The sequence below is a fragment of the Saccopteryx bilineata genome, chromosome 2, assembly GCF_036850765.1.
Source record: "Saccopteryx bilineata isolate mSacBil1 chromosome 2, mSacBil1_pri_phased_curated, whole genome shotgun sequence".
NCBI lineage: Eukaryota > Metazoa > Chordata > Mammalia > Chiroptera > Emballonuridae > Saccopteryx > Saccopteryx bilineata.
This window is the reverse complement of record NC_089491.1, coordinates 149,705,591-149,721,860: the sequence shown is the minus strand read 5'-3', so window position 1 is coordinate 149,721,860 and position 16,270 is coordinate 149,705,591. Positions and strand designations below refer to the sequence as shown.

Genomic DNA, 16,270 nt, shown 5'->3' with positions numbered 1-16,270 from the left:
TTAATTAATTTTTAAAAGCAGAGTATAGAGGGTGCAGGGACACCTTTGGTCCTTCATTGCCACTTACTGGCTATGTGGCAAGCTACTTATCTTGTTGGGCTTCAGTTTTCTAATCTTAAAATGAGGATATTATTTGCACTTAACCCATATGGTTGTTGAGAGAAATAAGTTATTTAGAGCTTAGAACATTGCTTGTCACATAGTAATGTTAGTCATCACTGTAACAATAATAATCATTACTTTTGTTAGTAAGTAGAATTGGCAGTAGCCTCTCCCTCTGGTTCTTTCTTGATGGCCAGTACAATGGTTTATGCATAAGGAAATCTCAATACTAGTTAAATAAGGAATCCAGATCATATTATATAACTATGGACAACAATAGTAATAATTAACAATAAAAACAACTCATTTATTGTGCTATTATTATGTAGCAGGCATTGTTCTAGATGCTTTACGCAGTCAGCAGATTATTTATGAAGTGTCTTCTGGCTGACTAAGAAAGATATTGGGGATGCAGCAGGGAACCAAACAGACTTGGCTCCCGCCTATGAAGTAGTTAATATTAGCATTCTTTTGTAGATGAAGAAAGAAATAGGAGCTCCATGGATTTAACTTACTTATTGCCACAGTGTTAGTGACTTGAATGCCCATGGTCTGCCGTGTGTGTGTGTGTGTGTGTGTGTGTATTATATATAATATGTGTAATATATATATGTGTGTGTATATATATTCGTGTCTGTTATTAACCCATATACAATTACTTGTCTTTCTGTTTGTTAAAGCAATGGATCTGACATTTGCCACAATAATGTCTGTCAAAGTGGCTGGCCCTGAAACCTCTAAAACCACATTCATCTGCAGGGCACTCCCAACAAAGGCGACTGCCATTCTCACCCGCCATTTATATTACTCCATGACAGCAGCATAGCCTTCCTTCTTTTGTGCATATTCCTCTCTGCAGTGGTGTAATGCTTCTTTCTTTTCTTAGCACCACCATGAAGTCTCAACACAAGATCAAGAGTGTACTCCTTTTGAATCAACGTAGCCAAAGTGTGTCCATTTTCCAGTTGTTTGGCAGCACAGATCAGTCTTTGCTAATCAGGAGGAATTCCTTTCTTCCTGTGCCTCTCAGCTTTTACAATTTCTGCTGTATCAAGGGTTCAGCCTCAAGAGCGATTGTCTTTTCTATAAGGCTTTTCATGAAAATCTGTGTCTTGGCTACAGTTGCACCACAGATGGAGGTTTGGAAAGGAAGAGCCACATTTTTCCTCCCTTGGTTTAACACCAAAGTCTTTGAGATGCAATAGTACAAGCCTAATTTGGGGCAATCTGAGCACCATACAACATATTTTTGGTAATGGGTTGTAATATATTGAATCATTTTTAAAAATTCATTGGTCATAAAGAGGGGTAGGATGGAAGAAAAGAAAAGCTTTTTCTTAAAGAAGATGCCAAGAATATTGTAGACAAGATAATGAAAAGAAAAGGCAAGGGTTTATAATAGATTCTAAAACTTACACAAGGGTAAACGTTATTGGGGATTTAGTTATTCCCACAGTCTCACCCCATAGATTACTTATTCATTACAAAGGGAAAAGATATCTTTACAATAGATCAAATTGAACACATCCCAGAATAAGACAGGCTCACCTTATGCAATGCAATAAGGAATACACATTGTCTGTGTGTCACTCTTGCATATTCTAACTAATCATGAGGAAACAAGCAGAGACATTCAGAATGCAGAAAAGATGTTCTACAAGGACAACTGGCCTGGCTCTTTTCAAAAAACAATGCCATGAGAAACAAAAACAAAGAGATGGGCTATTCTATGTAAAAACAAACTAAAGAAAAATAACAACCAAATACAATGCCAAAACCTTGATTGGAGTCTGTATCAAAACTTAAAAAACAGTTATCAGACATTTTGGCATCAAACAGGAAGATTTGAATATGGACTGTAAATTAGATGATGATATTGAATTAAATTTCTTGGGTGTGATAATGGTATTGCAGTGTTATATAAGAGAATATCTTATTCTTAAGTTAAACATGCTGAAGTATTTAGGGACAATGTGTCATGTGTTATGATGTCTGGAATTTAATTTCCAGTGCATCAGCTCTAAAAGTGTGTGTGTGTGTGTGTATACAAACTATCCATTCATATATATATATATATATATATATACACACACACACACATACACATATATATGTGTGTGTGTGTGTGGAAAGAGAGATGTTAAGCAGTCACATGTGGAAAAACATTTATAATCTAAAGGAAGGGTATACAGGTGTTTGATGTATCATTTTTCTCAACTTTTGGGTATTTGAAAATTTTCAAAATTAAAAGGTGGGAGAAAAAAAATACAAACAAGAGCCTGACCAGGCGGTGGTGCAATGGATAGCGCATTGGCCTGAGATGCTGAAGACCCATGTTTGAAACCCTGAGGTCACCAGCTTGAGTTTGGGCTCATTCGACTTGAGCACAGGTCACCAGCTTGAGTGTAGGATCATAGACATAAGGGGTCGCTGGCTTGAGTCCAACGTCACTGGCTTGAGCAAGGGGTCACTTGGTCTGCTGTAGCCCCCCAGTCAAGGCACATATGAGAAAGCAATCAATGAAAAACTAAGGTGTTGCAACCAAGAATTGATGCTTCTCATCTCTCTCCCTGTCTGTCTCTCCTGCTTAAAAAAAATGCAAACAATGAAATTTTTTACAGTCTAAGTAAAACTTGGCAGAGTAATGCCTTCAGAAGCAAAGCTAAGCAATGAAACTTCTTCCTCTGGTTCTAGGAAGGTGCCTACCCTATAGTTTCCAAGTTTACAGATCTTTGCTTCTGTTGATGAACAGTTTAATCAGTGTCTCTGAATCCAAGTTTCTGAGAAACAGAATTTAGTTAATCTAACTTTGGTTTAAATTCAGTCTAGTTCTGTTTTAATCACCGGTAACCAAGGTGTTTGGCACTTTTTAGCTAGCACATCGTGCTATACGACTCGTCCTTGTGAATGCAAAGGGAAGTTGAAGGGACCTGCTGGCCAGATTCTCTGGAAGAGGCCTTCCGTGACAAAGGGTGAATCCTGATCTACATGGACCTACAGGATGAATAAGAGTTTGCCAGGAAAAGAAAGTGTAAAGGGTAAGTGTACTTGGGTAGTAACAGCCTTTTCTTGGGTGCTATTCTCCAAGGAGATAGCAGTCTCTACATTTTAAAAAGGTGTAACACTTTGAGATAAAATAAATAAATAAAAAAAATAAAAACGGTAACACCAACTCCCTCTTTAAACATATGCATATTTATTTATTAATGAATTTCCCATTTATTCTATTATACTCATATTTTACATTATAAAATTCCCACAAAATAGAAACTAACATGCATGAGATAAAATTGAATCTCAATCAGAGTTTGTATATTTCCTTCTCTCACTCCAATGTTTTGCACTCCATTTGCAAACACTTCTATGGTGGCTGTTTTAACATTGACCATCTACACATATACATGTATATTTCTTTATCAGTAATTGTAGGAGCTTTTAATTTAATTTTACAAAGCAAAAAGGAAAAAACAACTGAAACTTTTAAATTCACTACTTCAGGACGAATTGTATATAGATTTTTATAAATAATGTCTATTTTCTTCTATCAATGGCTGAAGCTTATCAATATCAGTCTTTTCTCAAAATAAAATAGGTATCTTAGCTTGCTTTCCTTCCCACTGGCCTCTATTTCTCTCTCCCACCTTCCTTCCATGTTGGTATTCACTAGAGCTTTCATATATACTCTTATGCATATAATACTTAGTCATTGTTTAATGATCTACAAACTTTTTTGATCATGAGCTTATATTAGTAAAAAATATTGGAGCATGTACACACATGCCTAATTTTAAATTATGTCATATAAACTTTATTAACAGATTATGTCCACTCTAAAAGTTTCACTAAGATAATTTTTAGAAGGGAGATTAACAAATAAATATCAGTAGATGTTTTAATATCTTCCTACAGCATACCATCTGTATTAGTTAAGGTTCTCCAGAGAGATGGGGGGATTAATATTAAGGGATTGGTCTGGTTTACATGACTGTGAAAACTGCAAAGTCCAAAATCTTCAGGGTAAACTGGCAGGCTGGAGACTCAGGGAAGAACTGATATTGTAGTTCAAGTCCAAAGGCAGTCTTCTGGAAGAATTTTCTCTTTCTGTCAAGGGTTTATTTTGTTTGTTTGTTTGTTTTTCCTGACCTTTGGAAAGGCTGTGAATCTCCTTTAACTTTGTGACTACTTGGAAAGGATTTGTAGTTTTCACCAGATACTAACAGGAATCTGGATTCTTTGGAAAGGTAAGAGTTAATTCTCCAATTATTTCTACTTCTACTTGGTATTTCACAAATGCATTAGCTCGAACTCTTGGAGGTGTGGCCCTTCTCTGTGAAATGTGAAGACAGATTAGCTCTGAAAGGAAGGAGAGGGGAGGAAGGCAGTGGACAGAGGCGGATGGTTTACTGTTGAAGAGCATGAATTTGGGTACTACATTCTCTGGGTTGTGAACTCTGACTTGGCCATTTTCTAACCTCATAAACTTTGACAAGTTACTTAATCTCAGTTTTATAAAATGGGAATGATAATAGTAATCTTTTATACATCATAGGGTTGTTTTGAAAATTAAAAGTCATTAAAAAATAAAATGTGCATAGAATGATACCTGGCATCATGCGTATAATTGCAGTTATTTTTATTATTACTAAATCTCTAAGGTTTTTAATTTAGGGACTGAGTGGATAATGATGCCATAAATATTCATCTTTGAATCCTGTATAGGCCTACTCCAGTGCCTTGCACATTAGAGGAATTTCATAAAGATTCATTGAGTGGGATACAATTGAATTTCTGTGTTCAACTCCTGAAAGCCATTCCTATCTTGTGATTTGTATCTCCTACCTCTTTCTAGCTCACTCTGTCTACTTTCAGCATTCATTGGATCTACAGAAACCAGAAAGTTTGAGAATCAAGCTAGTGAATTCTAGGAGAGGAAGAGAAAAACTAGGGAGGTCCATGTTTATGTATTAGCCAAACTGCTTTTTAAAAACCTAAGAGGTGGAGCCCTGGCCAGTTGGCTCAGTGGTAGAGTCTCCACCTGGTGCGTGGAAGTCCCCGGTTTGATTCCCGGCCAGGGCACACAGGAGAGGTGCCCATCTGCTTCTCCACCCTTCCCTCTCTCTTTCCTCTTTATCTCTCTCTTCCCTTCAGCAGCCAAGGCTCCATTGGAGCAAAGTTGGCCCAGGCACTGGGGACTGCTCCACGCCTGGCCTCAGGCACTAGAATGGCTCCAGCCTCAGCAGAGCTGTGCCCCAGAAGGGTAGAGCATCGCCCCCTGGTGGACATGCCGGGTGGATCCCAGTTGGACGCATGCGGGAATTTGCCTCCTCGCTTCTTACTTTGGAAAAATACAAACAAACAAACAAACAAACAAAAAACCCCTAAGAGGTGGGAGAAAAGCAGACTTATTTATCAGCGACAACTGCATCATGAAAGTTTTAAGTGGTCTAATAGAAAACATGTTTATTTTTAATATTTACTAATTATAAGTCTGTGTATAAGCATTTGGAATACTTCTTGTGTTCAGAAATTACTATGGGACAAAGGATTAAAGCAGAGAAGCCCAAAGAAATTGAGTACCTGGTTTCTATCTGTATGAGTCAGGGTTCTCCAGAAAAACAGATCCAATAGGGCCTGGCTGGTAGAGCATCATCTTGAAATGACAAGTTTGTGGGTTTGATCCCTGGTCAAGGTGCACATAGGAAGCAACCAGTGAGTGCATGACTGAGTGGAACAATAAATGAATGCTTCCCTTCCCCTTCCCCTCTTGCTCCCTTCCTCTCTCTGTCTCTTTAAAAATCAATAAACCAATAAAAAAAAATTAAGCCCTGGCCAGATTGTTCAGTTGGTTGGAGCGTCAGCCCAGCTTGCAGAGTGCAGTTTTCTGGTTGGACTGTCCCGTCAGGGTACATACAGGGACAGCTCGCTGTCCCTGTCTTTCTCTCCCTGCCTTTATCAAAACAAAACAAAACAACAAAAAACACCCCAGATCCAGTAGGATGTGTATATATAGAATAAACTTTATTTCTATATATAGGAATTGACTGACATGATTATGCAGGCTAGTAATCCAAAACCTGTAGGTGGACTGGCAGGCTGGAGGGCCAGAAAAGGGCCAGTGCTGTGGTTTAAGTTCAAAGGTCATCAAGCAGAAGACCCAGGAAAGAGTCAAGTTCAATTATCTCTTGCTCAGGGGAGGTCAAACTTTTGTTTTATTCAGGTCTTCAACTGTTTGGGTGAGGCCCACCCATAGTATGGAGGACATCTGCTTTACTCAAAATCCACTGATTAAAATATTAGTCTCATCCAAAAACACCATCATAGAAACATCTAAAATAATGTTTGACCACTGGAGCCTAGAAAATTACATTAAAAATATCCATATATTGTCTTTTTTATAAAATTTTTTTCTCAATTAAAGTTGACATTCAATATTATTTTATGTTAGTTTCAGGCATACAGCTTAGTGATTGGACATTTATATAATTGATTAAGTGATCCCTTGATAAGTCTAGTACCCACCTATAGCATACACAGTTATTATAGTATTAGTAAATGAAGAGAAAAGCTTGAGGTCATGCACAAAACGAGAAAGGCATGAAGAAGGGCAAATTTTAGAGTCAGAAGAGTTGGACTCAAATCTTGCTTCTACTCCCTGGTAAGTGGGTGGAAACTTTGGGAGAGATACCACAAATATACAAATTCGTCAAACTTGAAAATAAAGTGAGTTTTTACTTTTCCAGTGAGAGGATATAAAAAACATTTTTTGGGGCCCTGGCCGGTTGGCTCAGTGGTAGAGCATCAGCCTGGTGTGCAGGAATCTCGGGTTCGATTCCCGGTCAGGGCACACAGGAGAAGCGCCCATCTGCTTCTCCACCCCGCCCCCTCTCCTTTCTCTCTCTCTCTCTTCCCCTCCCGCAGCCAAGGCTCCATTGGAGCAAGGTTGGCCCGGGTGCTGAGGATGGCTCTGTGGCCTCTGCCTCAAGTGCTAGAATGGCTCTGGTTTCAGCAGAGCGACGCCCCGGATGGGCAGAGCATCGCCCCCTGGTGGGTATGCTGGGTGGATCCCGGTCGGGCGCATGTGGGAGTCTGACTGCCTCCCCATTTCCAGCTTCAGAAAAATACAAAAAGGAAAAAAAAAAACCAAAACATTTTTTGGTAAGTTTAAATATATAAACATAAAAAAAACCATATTTAAGCCTAACCAGGCAGTGGTGAAGTAAATAGAGGGTCGGACTAGGACACAGAAGACCCAGGTTCAAAATCCTGAGGTCACTGGCTTGAGCATGGGTTCACCAGCTTGAGTGCAAGGTCACTGGTTTTAGCATGGGATCATAGACATGACTCCATGGTCAATGGCTTGAGCCCAGAGGTCGCTGGCTTGAGCAAGGCATCACTGGCTCTGCTGTAGCCCCCGGTCAAGGCACATATGAGAAAGCAGTCAATCAACAACTAAGGGGCCACAATGAAGAATTGATGCTTTTAATTTCTCTCCCTTCCTGTCTGTCTGTCCCTATCTATCCCTCTCTCTGACTCTTTCTCTGTAAAAAAAAAATAAAATAAAATAAATATAAGATATAACTTGTAATAGCTACACACTTAGTTACATGTACACATTTAAATTCTATTATACATGAAAAAAACTTATTAGTTTAGAAGTATCACCTCTTTTCAGTCTCATACTTTGTGAAATACTTGGATTCAGACTCTTCCCGAACATCTTTAACATCTGTGTCCTTGTCACTCCTCAGCTGCTTTCTGAGTTGCTGCACAGTGTTTTTGGTGTCTATCTTACATCCATCCAAATTGTGAGAGAATCCAAACTTTTGAATCTGTGTTTGATGCTGCCATTGGAAATTTTATCCCACTCCATGAAAGTATACATTTGCATAATGTTAGGAAGTAGATTTTAAATTCATTTGGTGAACAATCACTTTGTTTAATGCATGATCTCTTAGAGTGATTTAAAAAGACTTGAATTGTAAGCTTTGTTAGTTGCCCTCCCAACCTCAAAATAATTAATATATCTGGGCTAAATTTCTTTGTCTCTCTTTTATTAAATAAATAAATTCTACCAGATTACTTTCATGAGCATCCAAAACTAGCCAACATCAATTATGGTCATTTCAGATAAATATGTCTTTCTCATACTATTCTGATTGTAAAGCCAGTAGCCACGGCCACCATCATAGCCGCCTGGCCCGTGCAGGTTCTCATTAGATTCAGACAGATGGTAATGAAACAATGGAGCCAAGAACTAGTAGGCCATTACCTTTAATCCTAGCTTGCACCCGGCAGGCAAGTAAAAACACTCACTGGGCTCCAAAACCCACTCATTCAGTGCTCACAAAGCTACTGACTTATCCGAATTTCCTAGAATCAACGGTTTCTAGCTCACCAGATTTATTCACCTCTGTTTCCCATCTCCTCCCTGCACAAACACTGCACAAACTGGCTTCTACCTCAGCAATCCACTATCTCGGCTTCTACCCCTATCCTCCACGTGGCCTCTCTCTGCTCTCCTCTTTCTCTTCTCTCCCTTCTTTTTTTTTTTTGGTATTTTTTCTGAAGCTGGAAACGGGGAGAGACAGACAGACTCCCGCATGCGCCTGATGGAGATCCACCCAGCATGCCCACCAGGGAGCGACGCTCTGCCCACCAGGGGACGATACTCTGCCCATCCAGGGCGTCACTAGGTTGTGACCAGAGCCACTCTAGCACCTGAGGCAGAGGCCACAGAGCCATCCCCAGCGCCCAGGCCAACTTTGCTCCAATGGAGCCTTGGCTGCAGGAGGGGAAGAGAGAGACAGAGAGGAAGGAGAGGGGGAGGGGTGGAGAAGCAGATGGGTGCTTCTCCTGTGTGCCCCGGCCGGAAATCGAACCCAGGACTTCTGCATGCCAGGCCGACGCTCTACCACTGAGCCAACCGGCCAGGGCCTCTTCTCTCCCTTCTAATGCTAATCTCTGGAACTGAGAGAGAGCAAGCTCCCAATCTGCCCCACTTTATAGTGTAGAAACCAAAACTTTTAATCCAATATACAAACAAGGAAGTCTCTGATACGAAGTCACTTATCTGAGGCATAATGGAATTCCTCATGAGAGTGCACTACCCCACATCAAAAAAAGATGGAAAGGCTTAGTCCCAAAACCAAGCCCCAGGCTACAAGGTTCCTGCCTGCCCACAGCCCGCCCCAACACACATTAATATGATCACACCCATCCCAAGCAAGAAGGGCAAACAATACCATCACCTGGGCAATGGGCTTCCACGTGGGCAGCACCATCTTTAACAAAGTGAGCATAGTATATTTTATCTGCCCAACACTGATGTTCAAAATTAGTAACTAAAGCAGTACCCTATATATTATATGGGAAGGCTTTTTATAGAAGTGAATATGAAGCAACTATTTTTTTTTTTTATAATTTTGGGAAACTATACACAGTGTGTCCGTAAAGTCATGGTGCACTTTTGACCGGTCACAGGAAAGCAACAAAAGACGATAGAAATGTGAAATCTGCACCAAATAAAAGGAAAACTTTCCCATTTTCATACCTATTCAGTGCAGTTTGATGTGGGCTCACGCACAGATTTTTTAGGGCTCCTTAGTTAGCTATCCGGTATAGCTTCTACAGACTCGTCACTGACTGATGGCCTACCAGAACGGGGTTTCTCCATCAAACTGCCAGTTTCCTTCAACTGTTTATCCCACCGAGTAATGTTATTCCTATGTGGTGGCGCTTCGGTATAAACGCGCCGATATTCACGTTGCACTTCGGTCACGGATTCAAATTTAGCAAGCCACAGAACACACTGAACTTTCCTCTGTACCATCTACATCTCGACTGGCATGGCTGTGGGCTGCTCCGCTGTATACACAGTGTTATGTCATCATCTGTGCATGCGCACATGCTGCCTCATCATCCTACAGAAACTGGGAGGAGCCTGACTAGGTGGTGGCACAGTAGATAGAGCGTCAGACTGGGATGCAGAGGACCCAGGTTCGAGACCTCGAGGTCGCCAGCTTGAGCGTGGGCTCATCTGGTTTGAACAAAGTTCACCAGCTTGAACCCAAGGTTGCTGGCTCGAGCAAAGGGTTACTCAGTCTGCTGAAGGCCCATGGTCAAGGCACATATGAGAAAGCAATCAATGAACAACTAAGGTGTCACAAGGAAAAACTGATGATTGATGCTTCTCATCTCTCTCCCTTCCTGCCTTCTTGTCTGTCTGTCCCTATCTATCCCTCTCTCTGACTCTCTCTCTGTCTGTAAAAAAACAAAAACAAAAACAAACAAACAAACAACAAAAAAAGAAACTGGGAGGGTTTTCCTTTTATTTGGTGCAGATTTTACATTTCTGTCGCCTTTTGTTGCTTTCCTGTGACCAATCAAAAGTGCACCATGACTTTACGGACACACTGTATTTGTACATACATGAGCTTTATTATTTTTTTGTGAGGATAAAGGCAGTAATTACCTCATTGGGTTGTAATGAAGATTAAATGAGATAATTTAAGTAAGTTCACTGATAATGACAATACATGGTAAGAGCTCTAAAAAGTTAATTATTATTAATAATGTAACCATATTTACAGATGTCACATTCTTGTTCCATAGTAAGCAAAAAAAAAAAAAAAAAGATAAAATGGGCTTGAAAATTTTTTTTTCTTTCACCAATAGTGGATTAGATGCCTCGCTTGTTTTGGCTCTGTAACCTTCTTCAAAGCTATCAGAAGATTTCATTGGGGTGCATAATACACTATGAAAGTGACCACCAGTTACGTCCTTCTGCTTGTACCTCATTAGGACACTACAAAAACTGGTTCCATCCTTACTTATCTTGCCACACTCAGGCAGCTTTATATCCCAAGTAACAGCTGTTGTTTGTAGGCAGTTTAGACATTTTACAGGATCCAAGATCAGGATCCTGTATGATTAGTTACCATGGAGTTAAAAGGTGTAGAACTTCTCTCTTTCAATCAGTTTAGCCCCTTAGGCAAAATTGAGATAGATGACAACTTCAGAAGTCACTTTTGTTAAAATGTCTCAAAGCACAGATAAAGAAAAAACAACCCTTAAATCGCCTTGGAAATAATAATAGTGGCAGAGGTATTTTAGTACCTCTGTAGTTTGTGTTTCAAGGGAATGGGGTACATATCTTGTGTCACCCTATTGATCTCCCTATTATCATTCTGAAACTATGAAAGACTGGCCGTTTACAAGAATAACAGCAAACTTTCAGGAAAACAAGAATTTTTTTCTGTAATTGTTATCTTCTTCATCCCATAAATTTGAAGATCAATCTCAGAACAACTCATGTTGCAGTTTGAGTCAGGTAAGTGTGATTATTAAGGTGAATCAGGACAACCTGACAATGTGATTTCTTGTCACATTATAGGAGGCACACTACCCTTACGGTTCATAGAATGAAGGGTACTTTAAGACAATTTGGCTCAAGTTGGGAGAATATTTCACTATGAGAATGGATTTTAGTTTGACAAGGACAGCAGGAAGACAGATGTGTATCAACTAGCATCTGTAGCATATGAAAATTAATTTTTCACAACTAGTGATATAAATATAGTAATGTTTCTCATTTTAAAGTGCCATTTACATCAATCAGAAATGTGATATATTAGGGAGAAAATTCACAATCTAGAGTACTCATCTGTGAATAGTGAACCAGTGTGGCAGGAATTCCTTTCCATAAAGATGAGTCTAAATCCAACCGTCTGCACAACATTTCTATTTGGCTATCTTGAAAGCACATTTTACTCACCATCCTCTCTTCCAAATGTGGTCTTTTTTCTGCATTTTCTCTTTGTATATGGTGCCATCATCCATTTAATTGAACAAAGCATAATCCCAGAAATCATCCTAGATATCCCCTCCTTTCTCAATGCATCCTTCCCCTTCTGTGATTATTCACTATTCTCCCTTTCCACTGAGACCATCCTAGTCCAAGTCACCGTCAGAAGTCTCCTGTCTTATCACCATGGTCTTGTGTTTTAAATGCACCCATGATTTGTTTCAATCAAGTATAGTAAGGCCTGCACACAGGACGTGACTGGCATTGTCACTGGAAAGGGACCTAGCCCAGAGCATGTCTGCCTCAGGCTGGCATGTAGCATGGGGATTCCTGATTTCATACAGGAAAGATGTCATGAGTCCAGGTGATTTTGAGAGTACATTTACTAAAGCTGGGGACAGTGAAAAAAAGGAAGGGCTTAGGATAGAAGAAACGACAGGAGAGAGCCTAGGTGGGGCTGCTTCGACACTCTAGAAGCATCGTCATAAGAAAGAAGAGAGTTGTGAGGGGCTGTGTGGACTCACTGAGAAGTAAAAGTCACAATAACAGAAGTCATTGTGAGGCTGCTGGTAGCTCACTGAAAAGTCAGAGAAAAGGCGTCCTTGGAGACAGGTTCAGGGGGTTAACCCAGGACAAGCTGTCACTGCCCATGGCTCCCTTGGTTATAAGTCTTGTGGGGACACTTAGAGTTTAGGAGCAAGAAGTTCATGCCTAAGAAAGGTAAAGGAAAAGTGTGAGCATACTCCAGAGAGAGCTCGAGCTGACATCCTTTGTCTTGAGGGGTTTTATCTCTCTTCTATAGGAGGGAATTTTAGGGGAGACCCCAAGGTAGGGTCTCAGCAGAATATTCATCAGCTTTTCGGGTTTGTTCTTTAATATGTTGATGTACCAAAAATGCTTAGAGGGACCAGGGTAATTTTCTGGTCTGCTTTACCTTTATCTTGGATTTGTTTAGCTCTAATTGTTTTGTTGTTGTTGTTGTTATTTATTCCCCTGAGTTCATCTGTCCTTGGGTCTGGCCGTCACTAATGGCATTAATTGGCTCTCTGTTATCTGTCTCTCTGACCAGGGTGATTTAAGCTATTTACTCTTTGATTAGGGAAAAGAGGTGTAAACTATTTGCTCTCAAATGTCCTTGGTTAGGAAAGATAACATCTTAGGATTGTCTAGTGACTGTGAATTGCTCAAATATTTTGGCCCCATTTGTCCAACCATCTGTCTCAGTTTCCCTTTTCCCACTTGTCAAAAATTCTAACTATTCCACCTTATCATTGAAGAAGAAGTTTATAGTCACGGATCTCTAGGAATGGGAGGCATGGTGGGCCAATCCAGGAGCCCACATAGGGGACATCAGGATTGGTCTGGAAGTACAGGGAATGAGGGGAAAATGCAGGCAAGAGTTGTTGTTGTTGTTTTTTAAGATTTTATTTATTGATTTTTATGGGGGGGGGGTGGCTCCAGAAGTATCAACTCATAGTTGCTTCACTTTGGTTGTTCATCAGTTGCTTGTCATATGTGCCTTGACCGGGCAAGCCCAGGTTTCGAACCACAGACCTCAGCATTCCAGGTTGAAACTTTATCCACTGTACCACTGTACAGGTCAAGCTGGGCAAGACCCTTTATTGTAGTGTTCCTCAGAAGGAATGGGCAAGGCAGTGGAAACAGGCTTAGGATTAGCTAGTTTGAATAATTTTACTGGTCTCTGAGGTATGGGGGCTATTCCTATCTATCTGGTACATGCCATAAGATGATCCGTGGTCGGCAAACCACAACTCACAGCCACATGCGGCTCTTTGGCTCTTGTGTGTGGCTCTTCCACAAAATACCATGTGTGGGTGCTACCTTGATAAGGAATGTGCCTACCTATATAGTTTAAGTTTTAAAAATTTGGCTCTCAAAAGAAATTTCAATCGTTGTACTGTTGATATTTGGCTCTGTTGGCTAATGAGTTTGCCAACCACTGGAGGTGGATAGTGGCCTGGATAAAGGAGATGGTTGGGGATTTGGGCTTTGGATTCATTGGGTTGCATATGAAAGGAGCATTTGTAACCAGGTCTTTTACCATCTCTACAAATTGGCTAGCCCTGGGAGAGGCAGTCTCTCCAGAGTCAGCAAGTCACCAAATGTCAAAACATCAGGAACACCTGGTTAATGCACCTTGTATCTAGTCTCTTTGCACCCACTCTCCCCAACCAGAGTTAAGATCCTTTAAAACAGTGGTCCCCAACCTTTTTTGGTCCACAGACCAGTTTAATGTCAGAAAATATTTTCATGGACCAGCCTTTAGGGTGGGACGGATAAATGTGTCACGTGACCGAGACAAGCGTCAAGAGTGAGTCTTAGATGGATGTAACAGAGGGAATCTGGTCATTTTTTAAAAATAAAACATCGTTCAGACTTAAATATAAATAAAACGGAAATAATGTAAGTTATTTATTCTTTCTCTGCGAAATGGTACCAAATGGCCCACGGACCGGTACCAGTCTATGGCCCGGGGGCTGGGGACCACTGCTTTAAAAGATAGGAGTATCGTAGAATTGTATGTTTGAAACTGATATGATCATATTAACCATTCTCACCTCAAACATTTAATTTGAATAAAACCTAAAAATACAAATAAGAAAAGATTAGCCCTCAGTTCCAATTCAATCCTTAGTTTCTTATTGCTTTTCTAAAAGGCCCTGAATGATCTAGTTCCTACCTGCCTATTGAGCATATCTCATTTTGCACCTCTTCCCGTTATGAACCACAGCCATGCTAGCTTGCTGTCAGCTCTCCAAAGGGGCACGTTTCCTCCCTGGACCTTCATATGTGCAGTTGTCTCTGAGTGGAACATTCTTCCCCACTTCCTCTTCCCCATCTTGGTGCCTAACCACTCCAGAGATATCAGCTTAAGCACTACTTCCTTGGCGTAGCCTTCCCTTCCATCCCCAGACGGGGTCATGTTCCCTGTTTTAAACTCCCATAGCATTTCATGATTCTCCTTCAGTGCGCTTATCAAAGTTTGTGATTATATGCTTATTTGTGAGATTAATTTTTGCTGCCTGGGACCCATGAAGGCAGGACTGTGTCCACTTGACTGTCATTATGTTCCTAATTCCTAGCAGAATGCCTTAATCAATATGGAATCCTTCAGTATGTATATGTTGAATGAGTGAACAAATGCTGGCCCTGGTTTAGGATATAAACAGTATTTTTAACTAAAAGACTAAGTTGGAGAAACAGAAATGGTTTTCCTGAGACTGCTTTTAAAAAATCACTCAAAACTAAGGCATAATTGCTTTGAGTGATATGTTATGGGAAGTGATAGGAGCCATACTGGACTGTCTCTACTGGGCATTGTGTGTCATGGCAATAAGACCTCTGACATGATTTGGAACATGAAGGAAATACATTATGAAAAGTCATAAGTATATGGATTTTTTCCCCTTTCTGTGAGGATCATCTGAAAATTATTCTTAGGCCAATGACATAATTTTTGGCTGACTCTTCAGGAAAAAATGAGAAAAGGTAGTCTGTAGGAAGATCTTTCTAGATCATATATAGAAAACTTTAACTTACTTTTATTTTAATCACTCTTTATACAAATTTAATTATAAAATAAGGATACATTATTAACCACTCCTCAGATGTTTGTTATGAGGAAAGAATTCTATACCCCTCTTCAAAAAAAAAAAAACAAAAAAAAAACAACAAAAAAAACAACCACCACCACCGCCAACAAAAAACAATCATATATATGAACACTAGATTAGTTAAAATTAGACTTGAGCTCTGGGGTAGTCTAGAAAGAGTGCTTGGATTTCAAATTTTTAAAAAGATAGAGGATATCAAGTGAGTAACACACTTTAGCAGAATTAAAGTGTTAGAGAATAGAGCAGACAAGTCCCTGTCAAGAAGACTCTATGGCCCTAACAGGTGTCAAAGCTTTTGTGTTTATATCATTTCTGAAGGCACAGTGGATTTTAAAAATCTTTTTTATAATATGACTCTCACTTCCCCACTTCTCTACTTCTTCATCTCTAGGGCTTATAGTCTCTTTGTGTAGAGGAAGCAATACAAAAAATTCAACAGATGAAGCAGAAACTTGTAATAAACCAGATCAGATGTTGCAACTGGATGGTTATGGTGCTGTGGAGTGTATGTGATCTGCAGAATCCTTTTAATTTATCCTGCACAGGGTTTAAAGTTTCGTTGATAATTTGTAACAGAATTATGACACTGTACATTAGTATTTATATCTTCAATTGAAAGTGGGACACACTGGGAATCCTGAGCCTATGTTCCTATAGCCCTGTTATTCTTGCTGAGCAGAAGCCTTATAAAGGGCAGATGATCACGAGTGTGTGGGAGTATCTGTGTGGC

At 40.1% G+C, this 16,270-nt stretch overlaps 1 pseudogene; it reads right to left on the bottom strand.

The window, feature by feature from the left end:
- Positions 1 to 757: 757 nt before the first annotated feature.
- Positions 758 to 14,849, bottom strand: LOC136322349 (ubiquitin-ribosomal protein eS31 fusion protein-like; annotated as a pseudogene).
- Between the last annotated feature and the right edge of the window lie 1,421 nt (positions 14,850 to 16,270).